Below are 14,809 nucleotides of genomic sequence, written 5' to 3'. Positions count from 1 at the left end.
TGACAGATGCGGGGAATTTGATGCTGAACGCATGTTGGCTCTTGCTGCTGCAACTTTTAAGAGAGCCATTCAGTTGATTCTCTGAGAGTTTCTGGTTGTTCTCAAGTGTGGTTCTCAGACACCATGCTCTGCAAGCCACCTTGCGGTATATGTCTTGTACCACTGTCACCTCCTCTCTTTTATGTTCCAGCCATGAATGGTCTGCACGAAGGAAGACTGTTAGTAACACACTTCATGGTCTATTCGCCAGATGTATGTAGGAGGACGTACTCTATTGCTTGATCCATCTAGCATTACACGCTGCCTGAATTTTGATAGTAAACCACACGGCCGCGCACAAGACCTCTCTTGCAGCGCCTGCCACTTGAGTGGAAAGGACATCTCTGAAACATTCCACTGTTTACCAAATGGACCTGTGCCGAAACGCACTATTGCTCTTTGGTTCTTTATTCCTCTGTCAATCCTACCTGCTAAGTGTTCACATTGAAGAGCATAACTCAGCTAATAGTCGAGTGAGAGATTTGTAAGTTAACTCGTTCGTGGATGGACTGTACTTCCTGAGGATTCTTTAAATGACACTGACATCTGTCTTTCCTACATTAGTTTGATGGAGCAGTTCTAATTGAAAACCTATCCATACTCATGCTCATAGATATTGACTGAATTTGACTGTTTCCAGTGATTCTTCGACAAAAATGTAATTCACCAATAATGGGGCTCTGTGCCTATTTATCCGTAAAAACAAAAACAAAAAATGATTCAAATGGCTCTGAGCACTATGGGACTTAACATATGAGGTCATCAGTCCCCTAGAACTTAGAACTACTTAAACCTAACTAACCTAAGGACATCACACACATCCATGCCCGAGGCAGGATTCGAACCTGCGACCGTGGCGGTCGCACGGTTCCAGACTGAAGCGCCTAGAACCGCTCGGCCACACAAGCCAGGCCGCTTAAAAACACTCTATTTGTCACTTTTGAGAGTTCAAATGTTCAAATGTGTGTGAAATTTGATGGGACTTAACTGCTAAGATCATCAGTCCCTAAGCTTACACACTGCTTAACCTAAATTATCCTAAGGACGAACACACACACCCATGCCCGAGGGAGGACTCGAACCTCCGCCGGGACCAGCCGACTTTTGAGAGTCAACCGTCACCAAGCGTGGATCCCCTGCAGGTCTTCCTGCATTTCTCTTCAGTTCTCTAGCGTTCTGTATATTCAACCAAATCATCCGCTAACAACAGCACAGAGCCTTCTACGTTGTCCACTGGGTCACTTACATACAGAGCGATCCAAAAGTCCTTAACATTTGAAAATTCACTTGCGGAATAATGTAGGTGAGGGGGTAAAACTTGGCACACGTGCCTGAAATGACATGGCGTTTTATTGAAACCAAAAACAAGTGTAAAAACCAGTCAACAGGTGGTGGTGGGCAGCAACACGTTACTGATACCACATACATCGATATGTTACAGAATCGCATCAGGAACTCACGACGTATCTTGATCACCAAGTTTATTTCCAAACTGTGAGAACTTTACTTTGTTTAAGAAATTTATAATTTTCCCCTGATGTTTGTTGCAAACTCACCATAACTGCAACAGGAAACGAAAGATATATATCATTAAAATCGCTATAACGTGGTAGGTGATATGTTTTTATCGTTGTCATACTAAGATTGAACCCACAAAAAACCACGAACTTCAGCCTAATTAAAAAAATGTTTTGCATCGTTGGCCTTCGTTACTTTCTGAAGAGTAGTACATTACCTTGACGATAACGTGCCTTACGATAAAGGATTAATAAAAAAAACTTAAAATTTATATCAGATATTTTTAGTGCTAGTAGTAAATGATTGACTTTTGAAGGAAATACAACCAAATTACTAAAAACATCCAACATTATGTGAAAGTGGTCCGATTTTTAATGGGAGTTCCCGTTTGCCAACGCATTAATTAAAAGGAGATAGCGATTATGGTTTAAATGGTGATCAGTATACACGTCCATAGCTCTCCATTACTGACTGTTTGAAGTCATTTAGTGTCTGTTTCCAAACGGCTCTTTTGCGTAAGTTGCCATTCGAGAGGTCAGAAAACAGAAGGCCGATGAAGACGATCCGATCCACTGCAGTGTAAAGAAGATCTGGACATTATGGAGCACATGTGACACACGGTTTGTCGGATTACGGTGCTATGAGAGTGCTGAGTTTTTGTCACACTTATAAAGCAGTTTCCTTAGCAGTCGTCTGTAATCATTTGTAAATGAGTTGATGGCATCTAGTAGCTCACCAAGCCATAATGCTTGCCACTCATTTCGACAGCTGTTATTCGACAATACAGACGCATGGTGTTGACCTCAGTAGTGTGTGTTCAAATGTATGTGAACTCCTAAGGGACCAAACTGCTGAGGTAATCGGTCCCTATACTTGCACACTACTTAAACTAACTTATAATAAGTACAACACAATCATCCATGCCCGAGGAAGGACTCGAACCTCCGGCGGGAGGGGCCGCGCAATCAGTGACATGGCGTCTCTAACCATGCGGCCACTCCGCGCGGCCGCCTCAGGAGCAACTTATGATAATGCAACCATATTTTATTTCAAAATAAGTACGATCACCTACCGCTATTTTGTCACTTTTTGTTCTTTTCAGGTGCCTGTCCCTAACCATACACTGAGTGCTTACCAAAACGTTATCCTTTTATGAGCTCAGTATCTCATCCATTATAGGGGGATACTGACTCAGTTTTTCAGGCAAACAAACCGATAGTTGAGGAATACAGAAAATGAGAAACAAACATCGTCGCTATGGTTTCGATGACAGGTGATAGCGTGTTTTGTATTACATTATGAAATAATGTTTTAAATCTGTGTGCGCTGACGTAGTGAGAAATGAATGAACAGTGTAGCACAAGTTTTTCATATTATTAAACAATAGCTTCGTAGAACCGCACTGTACACTAAGGATAAACTGAATGAGGTTTCTCGGTTTTAATCAGAACGTCTACCTGTTCCGTCATTGTCAAATTAGACCTGTAAGAATTTGACTACTACTGTATATAAATTTTTCTCTTGTTCTTAAATTGTAACACTATGACATGTCCAATATCCCTGTAAAAGTGATCCATGCATGAATGTAACAACACAATTACATAGTAAGAGTAGCAATGTTGTTGAATAATAAATGTCCACGGACTGAGAAATTCGATCAGTTACATTAAATACACTGACTTGCCCAACCCATGTAACTTTCGTAACGTTGTAAACAAACCAGCTGCAAGCACGTGTACACCAGCTGTCAGATTCGAAAACCGTGTTGGCTGCGGTTCTCGTGCAGTCATAGCACAGTTCACTTACGATGGGTTCGCGTGCACGCCTTATAATGGCGGTTCGTAAATTTGCTCACTTCATCAAGTCACTTATTTATTGCGTGAAAAAAGAGAATCCGTGAAACACGGCAAATGCACTTATTAAATGGTAGTAGGTATGACTATCATTTTACTAAATAGTAGAAAAATTGCAGGGAGGGATGTGGAGCAAACATTACATTTATATATAAGCACCGGGCAATGACAGTGTTGTTGTAGATGGACAAATTACAATATTACGACTGGAACAACCTTTTTTTTAAAAAAAATAAAACATGTAGTACTTTACTTTTGCAATTGACAGCCTGAAATTTCTGTAACTCTGGTCCACCTTATCTCGTTGCAGGATTCTGAGATAGTGTGGCGACGATGTGGGAAGATGCTCCATCGAAAATAATTTTCCCACGTCTGTTGCAGGTAATAATAGAACTCCTCTACTGTTGTAACTGTCATAGTGAGCTTGATATCGTGGAATTTCAGTTTCATACTATGCACGGCACTGGCGTATTTACGGAGTTACTTTCCTCTATAAATTTCACACTCCGTGGCATATGCGAAACAATCCAATGATTTGTACGATTCAATGACTGATATGACACAGTTACAAGCCCATTCACATCAAAGCTCATTCCTCGGAAAGGTCAAAAATGGTTCAAATGGCTCTGAGCACTATGGGACTTAACATCTGAGGTCATCAGTCCCCTAGAACTTATAACTACTTGAACCTAACTAACCTAAGGACATCACACACATCCATGCCTGAGGTAGGATTCGAACCTGCGACCGTAGCAGTCCCGCGGTTCCGGGCTGCAGCGCCTAGAACCGCACGGCCACCGCGGCCGGCGGAAAGGTCAAATCCGATGTCGTGCAAACGAACCGTTTCACCAATGATCCACCCATTTGCGTTCACTACACACGCGAAAACTATCTTAGTTGATTCACGCATAAAAGCAGTGCCCCAGTTCACAGTTTACTCAGTATTAATCACTCTCCTCCCGTTGTTCGCACGATACAGTGCACACATTGATACAAATAGTTTACCCGTACACTAGCCAAGCAGTCACATCAGCAATCAGTGTTGTCCTCGTCACTACACAATCACTCGACTGTTCAGTTTCGGTAGTCGAAAAAGACTCTTTTAGTAAATATATATACAAATACACTGAAACATATATGTTCAGATGTATTATTTGAATCTATTGACATATACAACTAAATATAATTAACGAAAGGCAATAATACACGAATAAATATACACTGACAAAAAAATTACAACACCAAGAAATAATTAATGCAGAGCAATGAAATTTCGGAACTACATTTGTCTAGGTAACATATTTAAGTATTTAACATTGCAAGACAATGGGTTAATGTATGCGCGAGATAAGCCATTGCAAATGTAAAATGCTGGTACATTAACAACCGGTGTAACCGCCAGAACGTTGAATACAAACATGCAGAAATACGTGCATTATGCTGTACGTGTGCCGGATATCAGTTTGTGGGATGGAGTTCCGTGACTGTTGCACATGTTGGATCAATACAGGGGCGGTTAATGCTAGTTGTAGATAACGTTGGGGCCGGCCGCGGTGACCGAGCGGTTCTAGTCGCTTCAGTCCGGAACCGCGTGACTGCTACGGTCGCAGGTTCGAATCCTGCCTCGGGCATGGATGTGTGTGATGTCCTTAGGTTAGTTAGGTTCAAGTAGTTCTAAGTTCTAGGGGACTGATGACCTTAGAAGTTAAGTCCCATAGTGCTCAGAGCCATAGATAACGTTGAAGTTGTTGTCCGATGGTTCCCACGTATGCTCGTAATCGAGTAGTCCAAGTCAACATATCAACATTCTGGAGAACATGTTGGGTTAGAACGGCGGTATGTGAGCGAACGGTATCTTGTTGGAAAACCCCTCCTGGATTGCTATCCATGAATGGGAACTGCCGACTCACTAGAGCGACGTACAAATTTGCAGTCAGGGTGCAAGGGATAACCACATGAGTACTCCTGCCGTCATACGAAATCGCACCGCAGACCATGCCTCCAGGTGTCCCTCAATAGCATCTAGCGAGCCGACTAGTTAGTTGCAGGCCCTCAACTGTCCCGCTTGTAACCAACACACAGCTATCACTGGCACCGAGGCAGAACCCTCTGTCATCAGAAAATACAAGAGAGCTCCACTATGGCCTCCAATGTGCTCTCACTTGACACCACTTAAGGCGCAAATGGCGGTGAGCCAGTGGAATGCACACTACAGGGCGTCTGGCTCGGATCTGTCCTTGAAGAAACCGATTTCTAACAGTTCGCTCTGTCACTGTGGTGCCAACGGCTGCTCATACTGCTGCTGCAGATGCAATACGATGGGCCAGAGCAATACACCTATCGCGATGTTTTTCACTCTTGGTTGTGCCAAGTGGCCTTCCGGAGTCCGGTCTTTTTGCGACCGTACATTCTGGTGACCACCGCTGCCAGTCGTCATGTACTGTGGCTACTTTCCTGCCAAGTCTTTCTGTAGTATCGCAGAAGGAACATCCAGCTTCTCGTGGACCTATTACACGACCTCGTTCAAACTCAGTGAGTTGTTGATAATGGTGTCGTTGTCGCCCTAAAGGCTTTCTTGACTAACATCAACTCACCACGTCGAATCTCAAAGGTAACTAACGTTCATGACCTTTACAGCGGTGTTTAAAGCAAACCTTATTTGCATCCTCATAGTGGCGCTACTAGCTTGGTACAAAATATGAAGAGACATCATGTTTCACATGCAGAAACACGTCTATCAACTTCCGTGTATGTCGCACAACTCTTTCTTCATGTTGCGATTTTTTTCCGCCATTGTATTTATATATTATATTGTATTTATATATTACAGATGATAAATAGTTCACACAGAAAGAAACTAGAAGTTTGAAGAAATGAAATTTCAACATTGAATATTCCATTGTAGATCGATACTGGTTATTACTGTATATATTATGTGACTGAGTCTGAAATGAACAAATTCAAAAAATATAAGCTTCCGATTTGATGTGCTATAGAATAATGCACAAGTTTCAATGAGTAGATCGAATACCTAATGATGAAGCACTAAATTGAAACGTTGGGTGGGAGGCGGGAGGGGGGAGGGGGGAAGAAATTCATGCAACAATTGGAAAGGAGACATACGCAGATATCAAGGAGTCGTCGGTTTGATAATGGTCGGGAACATATGGGAGGAAAGCTGTTGAGGGAGGCCAAGGCTTCTATACACTAAGCTGGCTCAAAAATGGCTCAAATGGCTCTGAGCACTATGGGACTCAACATCTTAGGTCATAAGTCCCCTAGAACTTAGAACTACTTAAACCTAACTAACCCAAGCACATCACACACACCCATGCCCGAGGCAGGATTCGAACCTGCGACCGTAGCAGTCCCGCGGTTCCAGACTGCAGCGCCAGAACCGCACGGCCACCGCGGCCGGCCACTAAGCAGGTTCACTATCATATATGTCTGCAGTGGTTATGAAGAGGGGAAGAGACTTGCATGGAGAGCTGCATCAAATCAATCTTTAGAATGAATACACAACAATAACAACAACAACGAGACAAGGAAAGGAATCAATGAAGTCATTGTTTTCTAATCTTGAACTGTCATCGCAAATTAGGAAAGACAAAGATTTTCAACAGTGCAGCCAAACTGAAACCTAACTGGTATTTTGCCCGCATCTCGTGGTCGTGCGGTAGCGTTCTCGCTTCCCACGCCCGGGTTCCCGGGTTCGATTCCCGGCGGGGTCAGGGATTTTCTCTGCCTCGTGATGGCTGGGTGTTGTGTGCTGTCCTTAGGTTAGTTAGGTTTAAGTAGTTCTAAGTTCTAGGGGACTTATGACCACAGCAGTTGAGTCCCATAGTGCTCAGAGCCATTTGAACCTAACTGGTATTTTGTCACCGCAGTCAGAAGTAATGAAAACAAGAAGGTTAAATACTGGAAGGTTATACTCCAGTCAACATCACTGTTACTGAATCACTACCTCTAACTGTTTGAGAATGGGGAAATAAATCCGTCACAGTTCTGTTGACTGAACTGTTCCGGCGTTAGACAGAAATAATTAAGACAAACCACAGAGAACGTACTGTATGTGGACTGCTCGGTTGTGACATGAACCTAAGTCTCAGAAACAGGTGTCCTATGGCTTCACGCACTACGCCACCTTATTCGGTCAGGAACCCGAAACACCGGTATACACCGGCACCGCCGTGTCGGCTTGTAATCTAGTTACCGGCCCAAAGAGCGTGTAAACAGATAACGTGCTGGGGACGCGGTCGTTCACCGTAGAGAGTCCACCAACTTTTATTTCATTAATGACAATAGCGTTTCTTCCTATCTCTTTTTTATTGTAAACTGAGTTGTAGGTACATCCCCTTCGCGAAATTCAACGAGAAAAACATTCGCACTGTTCTCAACCACTTTTCTGTTGTAAATCTAACTGCAACAATATGACCAATTAGAAGTTACGACAACACTGATTATATTCAGATTCTTTTCAGATCCACAAATAGTATGAACATTGTAAGTGTTCGCAAGGTTACCGTTGCAGGCTACTAATTAAACGCTAAAATAGCAAACAATACATTACTTTCGTTACTCGTTCATGTACATGAAATGTAAATGCTAATAATGGTTTTATACTATATTTATCACTGTAATGTCTCACAATGTCATCGGTTTCGACCGATTCTCGACTACATTCAGATCAAAACAAATAAAGCAGCGCACTTAAACGCTTTATTTGCGTGAACGATAACTTTTGTTACCTCATAATAACAGTAGCCCGCACAGTCCGTCCTTTCATAGCACATCCTCCTAAATAGACATTTTTTTTTTCTGAATCGCGAATGCAGTCGTACGTCTGACAGATCTACTGATCTAATACACTAATTTTTCAGTACTGGGAAAAAGTGGAGGCAAGCTGATAACCATTTTCACGTAAATAGCAACAGTTGAGTATATGTGGTTTCTGGCTACCTATTTCAGAGCTATGTCCATTGACACTCATACCATGTGTAACTGTGTATGGCATGTGATTATTGTTATATACTTACAAGGATGAAGTGTCCATACATATCTGTGCACTTGGAAATTAGCAAGCGCTCTAAATTGGTAATTAATACTTAAAGGGGGACTTTTATAATAAACATACACTATTTAAAAGATGCATCCAATCAACCATTTTGAAGAAACGGCAATGAAATTTAATACCAAGCTTTATTTGAAATTGACACATTTACTGTTAAGTTTCTTCAGTTAAACATAATTGACTTTTTTACGAAATTAAAAAAAATTATTTTCAAAATTAATGTATGTACCTTTTTCTCAAAAACTATTAAAGAGATTTCTGCAAAATTTTCCTTGTTTCATCTCCTTGCATATAGTAAGCTTCTTACATGACGTTTTTTGAATACATAGAATAAGAGAATCTCCTGGAGGTTTCTTGAATTCATCAGATAAGAGAATTTTAATAATTTTTATCGTAATTGTGTAAGAATACTATAAAATTCATGCAAAATTCCAAGCTCTTAGCCCCATGTCTCAGCATGAGATAATATTTATTGGGTTTATACAAATAAGTGTACATAATTTCAGAATTCCAGCCTTCATAGAGTCTGAGAAACACGTACATAAACTTCAAAAAACGTATTTTTCGCGAGATGCAATTTAAAGTTCAACCTAACGTTTTTTCTTATCTCACCTATTCCGAAGCCCGAGATTTGTGCTCAGAATCCTCCTTCTGCTTTCTTGCTTTTTGCCTTCTTTCCTTTACCAGGCCTTCAGTTGACTTTTCAGCTGCAGAGACGCGCTGTAAATCAATTTTTCCCGATATGTCTTGAGTCAAATTTCCTATCTTAAGGCCTATTCTCTCTAATACCTTCATTCTCACAACGTACCCATCGTTTAAAGAACTGCATCACAATCGAACACTTGAGTAAATCTCCATCAGTAGCACAAGGCAAAGCAACAATTGCTTCTTCATAAACAAACAGGTGGTTTGTTATTGTTTCTAAGATACAGAACAGAGTCAAAACTGATCTATAAGACCCAAGAGTATATATCACAGCCTTCTAGATGTATCCCGGGCAAGTTTCCTTGAAAGTAATCCACGAAATCGTTGTCCACAGAGCTAGTATTGAAGTGTTGCTTCAAAAAGTGAGCGTGATAGGAAGGTCGCGTCACACATTTAATTATTTTTCAGGCATTTCGGATGCGATTTCATCCTTGAAACTTTGGGAACTTATTGTACATGACTTCTACTAATAAATAAAAAATTGGCTTTCGGTCAGTTTCATGAACGTTACCCCTTAACAAAGAACTCAATTAAACTAACAGCCTGATGCATATGATATTCTTTGAATTTATCGAGGTAGTCGTATCCATTCAATGCAGATCAATACTTGTAAGATTTGATGATTACATCAGAATTCACGAAGCTTTTTCGGTAATGATGGATATTCGGTACTAACATTTCACCAAAAAATTCTCACTTCTGTTTTAATGAGATATATTTCCAAGGTGTCGTTGTGGTGTCACTGCCAGACACCACACTTGCTAGGTGGTAGCCTTTAAATCGGCCGCGGTCCGTTAGTATACGTCGGACCCGCGTGTCGCCATTGTCAGTGATTGCAGACCGAGCGCCACCACACGGCAGGTCTAAAGAGACTTACTAGCACTCGCCCCAGTTGTACAGCCGACTTTCCTAGCGATGCTACACTGACAAATACGCTCTCATTTGCCGAGACGATAGTTAGCATAGCCTTCAGCTACGTCATTTGCTACGACCTAGCAAGGCGCCATTATCAATACATATTTAACTTGTGATGCCTGTACCGTCAGACCGATGTTCTACAATTATGGATTAAAGTTAAGTATTACATCCACTACGTACTTTATTTGCTACTAAAAATTCCCTTAACTGTTCCAGACCTCACGCCAGTCTGCGTGTATTTAAACGCGTGCATTTCGGCCTCCTCTAGCAACACGGTGTTGGCTCTTCTGCCAACACAGCAGTCGTATTCGTAGATAAACTGTGCCAGAATCTTTCTATTTGAAAATATCCCTTCATTCTGTGAAGACGGTCTTAGAACTCAGGAATTAACTTCTCGATTTTCCAAATAAGAATAATTGTTGCTGATGTACATCAAAACATTCTCAACTTCCGCTCTACATCGTTACAGATCCATTTCACTATGAAAACTGGCAACCTCATTTTGCATTATCAAATTATTCACAATAACTCTTAGCAATCCAAAAGTAATCGTATTTATTTCTCCAAATAAATTCTCAAGGCTTGCCAGTTTGGAAATAAATACAGTATCTGCTACTTTGGCTCGACCAGCAAGGAAACAACTGAATAGCGAAACAATGTGAGATAAGTGAGGTATCAACTCAGTTCACTGAAATGGAAGCGCTAAGAAAAAGTGACCAATTGCGTTAAGATGCGGTCATCACTGACGGCGAACGAATTTCAAATATCGTTCATTGTTCATACAACCGTTTCACAAGCTGTGGCTTCAGTCACTTCACAAGACAGCTGTGTCAAACCTGTCTTTAACAGAGACCATACAAAGGATCTATACACGAAAATGTATATTTGGAATTCGTTTCCTTTATTAACAAATTGATGTAAAGTCAGGCCAAATACGACATGATCTTTCAACAAAAAAAGTGCGTTCTAATAGTTTCCTTATATATATATATATATGGATGCGAAGCAAACAAAACAATGTTTTGATTCCAGAAGAATTTTAGTAAAGGATGAAGGAACTGAAAAGAGCTAGCATGACGTTAGACCTAAACATTTATTACACTATAATCAAAGTAATGTACAGTCAGTACAGAGGAAAATAATAAACATTAATGTTGACATTATAGGATGAATTTATACACTTATAACAACTGCAATACGAAGCTTAAGGACACTTAAAGTAAAACAGTCGTGTAAAAATTGCTTGTGGCTCATTTCAGAAACTGACTGCTCTGTACAAAAGTAAACTCCCCATGTGCATTAAACAGAAAGTTTGTGACCAGTTTACGTTACAGTACTAAAAAGATAGTAAAGATGTATGACTCTGTTGGATGGGAGACCCCAAGTGATAGGTTTAGTCGGCTAGTCTAAATGGGTTTTCTTCCGCCGTTCAAAATGACACTGTGATAGTGAAGCATGGACGCCAAATGTGTAGGTTGTTCAAAAATTGAGGGTTACCCAATGAGCAATCGAAAGACACTTGTTGGACGTAACAAGAAGTGACAGAAAAACGAACAAATGGAGAAATGAAAATGCTCTCGTTGTAGGAGTGATGGGAACACTTGCGACACTGAGATGGAGATGGTCTGAATATATAGCGACATCAAATGATGGGAGATGGACTAGGTATATTCTTAGTTGGATTCTTCGTGATAAGAAATGACTTGGAGGACAACCTGATGGAAGATGGATTGATGACATAAGGAAACGAGTAGACATCTTGGATCTGAAGATCGTAATCTCCATACACATCGGTCAGAAACAGTGTGAAAAGCTTGTAACGGTTTTGCCGGGTAGGATGTGCCGAGAAACAATAGTTGAGAAAAAAATTCGATATGAGGTAATTAGCACTGAAGTTTGCGAGTCAGGCCATTGTGCTCGCAAATTCAAGCGGCCCTCCAGAGACGGCGTCGCCAATGTGTCCTTCGTTTGGTTTCATAAAACTAAACAAAAGAGCGATACAAAAATTGGATGTGAGACACTATTAAAGATCGAACCCGAGCCAAAGTCTCAGCGATCTCGTGCGTAATCATCTACGTTGTGAAAACAACTGGCTCTAATTGCATCTGGCGTGCCACTCGCAGCGGTCTGACTAACTTCAATGCTAAGTAATTCGGAAACGGTGGAACATACCGAATGTTTTCATAACAGTTGTTCTCATCACAACCTATATTGTCTTTACAAGCTTTTCAGACCGTTTCTGGGCACCATATATGTAAAAGGAAATGTCCTGACTGATTCACGGAATCACCATCGTCCAGCAAGAACATCTAAGGACAGACTCTTAAAATTTGTACAGGGCGTTGATCTTACACTGTAGACATCGTTTAAGAAGGTATTTTTCGAAATTCCACCCCTGAGGGTGCGAAACAAGGGATAAAAGGTTTTCTGAAAATATGTCGTTATTTTGAAGCTAGAACTACGAAACTTGGTATTTGGTTTTTCTGTCAGAAATTTAAAAAAACCTTTTTCAGTGTTTTTGGAAGAAGGCGAAATAGGGGATTAAAACTGTAACAATTCGCTATCTCGGTAAAAAGTAAATAAATATGTGTTAGAGGATGAAAGTTTCTCCGACCCCAGCTACCGGGATCGCTTATTGGTGAGAAGCACGTTCGGGAAAAGCGATGCTTCTATGGGCTTAATTAGACCATACAGCGTACGCGAGTAAAGCAGCGGACGCTAAACGTGTATCATATCTAGAAGAGGCCTGTATTCAGTACTGGATAATAAATGGATGATAACTATGAGGATTTTTTTTATTCTATTGTTAAGAGTATCTGAATATGGCTGTGTTCAAGCAACTTATCAATGAACACCAAACGTACGATGTTGACAGAAAAAATTATATTATCTAAGCAATAATGGTTGACTTGAAAATCCTAGGTAGTTATGTTTTACTTACTCTATAAATATTAAAGACTCACGAAATGGAGATATAACGATTATTTTAATACGAGGGCAGTTCAATAAGTAATGCAACACATTTTTTTCTCAGCCAATTTTGGTTGAAAAAACCGGAAATTTCTTGTGGAATATTTTCAAACATTCCCGCTTCGTCTCGTATAGTTTCATTGACTTCCGACAGGTGGCAGCGCTGTAGGGAGCTGTTAAAATGGCGTCTGTAATGGATGTGCGTTGCAAACAACGGGCAGTGATCGAGTTTCTTTTGGCGGAAAACCAGGGCATCTCAGATATTCATAGGCGCTTGCAGAATGTCTACGGTGATCTGGCAGTGGACAAAAGCACGGTGAGTCGTTGGGCAAAGCGTGTGTCATCATCGCCGCAAGGTCAAGCAAGACTGTCTGATCTCCCGCGTGCGGGCCGGCCGTGCACAGCTGTGATTCCTGCAATGGCGGAGCGTGCGAACACACTCGTTCGAGATGATCGACAGATCACCATCAAACAACTCAGTGCTCAACTTGACATCTCTGTTGGTAGTGCTGTCACAATTGTTCACCAGGTGGGATATTCAAGGGTTTGTTCCCGCTGGGTCCCTCGTTGTCTAACCGAACACCATAAAGAGCAAAGGAGAACCATCTGTGTGGAATTGCTTGCTCGTCATGTGGCTGAGGGTGACAATTTCTTGTCAAAGATTGTTACAGGCGATGAAACATGGGTTCATCACTTCGAACCTGAAACAAAACCGCAATCAATGGAGTGGCGCCACACCCACTCCCCTACCAAGAAAAAGTTTAAAGCCATACCCTCAGCCGGTAAAGTCATGGTTACAGTCTTCTGGAACGCTGAAGGGGTTATTCTGTTCGATGTCCTTCCCCATGGTCAAACGATCAACTCTGAAGTGTACTGTGCTACTCTTCAGAAATTGAAGAAACGACTTCAGCGTGTTCGTAGGCACAAAAATCTGAACGAACTTCTCCTTCTTCATGACAACGCAAGACCTCAGACAAGTCTTCGCACCCGAGAGGAGCTCACAAAACTTCAGTGGACTGTTCTTCCTCATGCACCCTACAGCCCCGATCTCGCACCGTCGGATTTCCATATGTTTGGCCCAATGAAGGACGCAATCCGTGGGAGGCACTACGCGGATGATGAAGTTATTGATGCAGTACGACGTTGGCTCCGACATCGACCAGTGGAATGGTACCGTGCAGGCATACAGGCCCTCATTTCAAGGTGGCGTAAGGCCGTAGCATTGAATGGAGATTACGTTGAAAAATAGTGTTGTGTAGCTAAAAGATTGGGAATAACCTGGTGTATTTCAATGCTGAATAAAACAACCCCTGTTTCAGAAAAAAAATGTGTTGCATTACTTATTGAACTGCCCTCGTAATAATTTAGTTTCTTAACTTGTCCTGTTCGAAACATGATAAATTTTCATTTTACCCCCAGCGCTAATTGACGCAGGATGGAAACTAGTAACAGTCTGACACGCCGTAACATTCAGCGCCTTTGTTTTATCGAACATCTTTGATTGTTTCACGAAATTATTTCTGAGCCTATATCTTTTTCGTGCCTTTTTGAGGGTTTGCAGGAGGATCTGTGTTATGACTTCCATCGGTAAAACCGTATAAGAAGGTTTATATTCGTATTTTTACCTCCATTTAATTAAATGAAGTAAATGAAGCAGGCAAAAAGGAATTCAAACGTCTCAAAAATGAGAGCGACAGGAAGTGCAAAATGGCTAAGCAGGGTTGTCAACACGACA

The 14,809-nt window shown here is 41.3% G+C and overlaps 2 protein-coding genes across 2 annotated transcripts in view; one reads left to right on the top strand and one right to left on the bottom strand.

Moving 5' to 3' along the window:
• The window catches only part of LOC126251301 (allantoinase), a 262,302-nt gene that overhangs the window by 266 nt on the left and 247,227 nt on the right, over positions 1-14,809 (top strand). The gene's annotated exons all lie outside the window — the stretch shown is intronic.
• LOC126252470 (uncharacterized) overlaps positions 1-14,809 on the bottom strand; it is a 1,574,240-nt gene that overhangs the window by 1,451,425 nt on the left and 108,006 nt on the right. The window lies entirely within an intron of this gene.

This window comes from Schistocerca nitens, chromosome 4 (genome assembly GCF_023898315.1).
Source record: "Schistocerca nitens isolate TAMUIC-IGC-003100 chromosome 4, iqSchNite1.1, whole genome shotgun sequence".
In the NCBI taxonomy this organism is placed as follows: Eukaryota; Metazoa; Arthropoda; class Insecta; order Orthoptera; family Acrididae; genus Schistocerca; species Schistocerca nitens.
The sequence above is the reverse complement of the archived record's forward strand: the minus strand, read 5'-3'. Positions and strand labels throughout refer to the sequence as shown.